The 2,544-nt window shown below is 36.7% G+C and overlaps 1 long non-coding RNA gene across 1 annotated transcript in view; it reads right to left on the minus strand.

The window, feature by feature from the left end:
• Positions 1-1,665, minus strand: part of LOC118760926 — a 1,671-nt gene extending 6 nt beyond the window's left edge. Inside the window, exons 1-3 of the long non-coding RNA XR_004997043.1 lie at positions 1,655-1,665; positions 247-369; positions 1-28 (exon numbers count right to left, since the gene is read on the minus strand). The exon at positions 1-28 is cut by the window's left edge and continues 6 nt beyond it. This is a non-coding gene — a long non-coding RNA (uncharacterized LOC118760926). The remainder of the gene's footprint in view (positions 29-246; positions 370-1,654) is intronic.
• Positions 1,666-2,544: the final 879 nt, after the last annotated feature.

Raw genomic sequence — 2,544 nt, forward strand, 5'->3', positions numbered from 1 at the left:
ATACATACATACATACATACATACATATCTGTAACATTTCCAACTCTTCTTCAATGAAATACATACATACATACATACATACATACATACATACATACATACATACATACATACATACATACATCTTTGAAAATCAAAGAGAAAAGGATAACTATGAACAACTGCTTCGAAATGCCTAACTGCCAGTCTTGATATACCAACTGATTCGCACATTACAAATACATTCTGTTATCGGAACATTAAAACTATGCAAGACTATTCTCAGGTTTAAAATGTGACATTGTTTTCGTTATCAACATTTCAAAGATGGAGCTTTGCACCTTTGTTAGAAGTCATCCCCTTCTTCAGAGGAAGAATTTACATGATTAGCTACAGAAAAGACATACATACATACATACATACATACATACATACATACATACATACATACGGATGGTAACAAAGTTGAAGATCGGTGAAAAAGAGAATGCCTATGCTGGACTATTAAATGATTAAATACGGAAGACATACATATATACATAGGGAATGAGACATTTTACAGCAGTAATTCCGTTGCCCTTTTCCATCAACCACTTTCCTGGACTGTCTAAAGATTAAGAACATAAATACGTGAAGCTTATGTTAAAAGTAACTACGATGTTTTTTTTGTTTTTTTTTCTGTGTAAAATTCAGAGGTTATATCGAACAAACACGTTATTATTACACAAAAGATCGAAGTTAGTAAAGGGAGGTAAGTAGTAGACAGATTAAAAGAGCACATAGGAACACATAGACACAGAGAGAGAAACCAACAAACACCCTGAGGAATCGATCAGTTTCGGAAATAATGCAATACAGAAATATACATGCTTCCTTAGTCAAAATCGATGAATTGACATCGAATATGCTGGCCTGCGTATCTAAACCTACGTTTGAATCTTAGGAATTATGCTGCTGAAACACTATTGGCACCGTGTGTTGGATATTTACATAAAATGTTTCGCCTTACGAAAAGCAAAAATAAGAAAATATAAAGAACTATCTTTAATCTCACCGCTGAACACGTATTTGGCGACGTAAACTTTTAAAGTTACAACACGCTACTGAACAAGTCCATCAAATTGTTTGTTCAGCTGAAGACATTATTAGCTATAGCTAGTTATAACTTTTCAAGTTATATGCTCGTTTTAGATGGTTCTAGCGTGACGCGTTGAGTGTGAACAGTCAGCAAAGAGTTTGCGTGTGTGAGTGTGTTTGTGTGTGTGTGTGCGCGCGTATGACAGAGAGCGGGTGTTTATAGCGTGGAGGTATTTGAATAATTTAGACTCCATACCGTCTGATAATTACAGCTGATTGAATGATGCTTTAACGAATCCATACATAGTCAGACAATCGTTGCATCAGATTAATTAATAGAGACATAAATTGTAAACAGACAGATAGATAGATAGATATATAGATAGATAGATAGATAGATAGATAGATAGATAGATAGATAGATAGATAGATAGATAGATAGATAGATAGATAGATAGATGGATGGATGGATGGATAGATAGATACTGCATACACACATTCATATTATCCATGCGTTCATACTTCTATAAATACAGGCGTACACATATGCATATTTATACATGTATACATACAAACAAACACACACACACATATATACACACACACACATTTGACCTAAGTGGGGGATGGACTAACCAACTTCAACAGAAATTTGGGGCAGAGTAATTCATCAAAACAGCAGATAGCCTAAACCATTCTATACCAGAGTGAAAGATATCAGCTAATATTATCTGTAGCTGCCCAAAAGTCTCCCGCAGATATTACCTTCGCATCAGGCATAACATTCTTTTCTATTCTAGGCACAAGGCCCGAAATTTTGGGGGAGGGAGCCAGTCGATTACATCGACCCCAGTACGCAACTGGTACTTAATTTATCGACCCCGAAAGGATGAAAGGCAAAGTCGACCGCGGCGGAATTTGAACTCAGAACGTAAAGACAGACGAAATACTGCTAAGCATTTCGCTCGGCGTGCTAACGTTTCTTATTTCTTTATTACCCACAAGGGAGCTAAACATAAAGGGAACAAACAAGGACAGACAAGGGGATTAAGTCGATTACATCGACCCCTGTGCGTAACTAGTACTTAATTTATCGACCCCGAAAAGATGAAAGGCAAAGTCGACCTCGGGGGAATTTGAAACACCGCCAAGCATTTCGCCCAGCGTGCTAACGTTTCTGCCAGCTCGCCTTCTTGCATGAGGCATAACATTGTGCCCAAAGCTATTTATTTATATTGCTGCTTAATTATATCTGAGGTACAAACTGAATGTATCTCCACCTTTAAAAATAGGAATACTTTAAAACAGAAAGTTCGGCAGACATGATATTAGTTTCAAATTTTGGTACAAGGCCAGCAATTTTGGGGTGAAGGGTGTCGATTACATCATGAAAAGGGTCTTCTGTGATATTTGAACTCAAAATCAGAAGCAATCGAACAAGATAAAACTCGTGCTGCAATTCAAATTCTCTCTACTTAGCGTAAACCA

Source organism: Octopus sinensis, unplaced genomic scaffold (assembly GCF_006345805.1).
Source record: "Octopus sinensis unplaced genomic scaffold, ASM634580v1 Contig01971, whole genome shotgun sequence".
Lineage (NCBI taxonomy): Eukaryota > Metazoa > Mollusca > Cephalopoda > Octopoda > Octopodidae > Octopus > Octopus sinensis.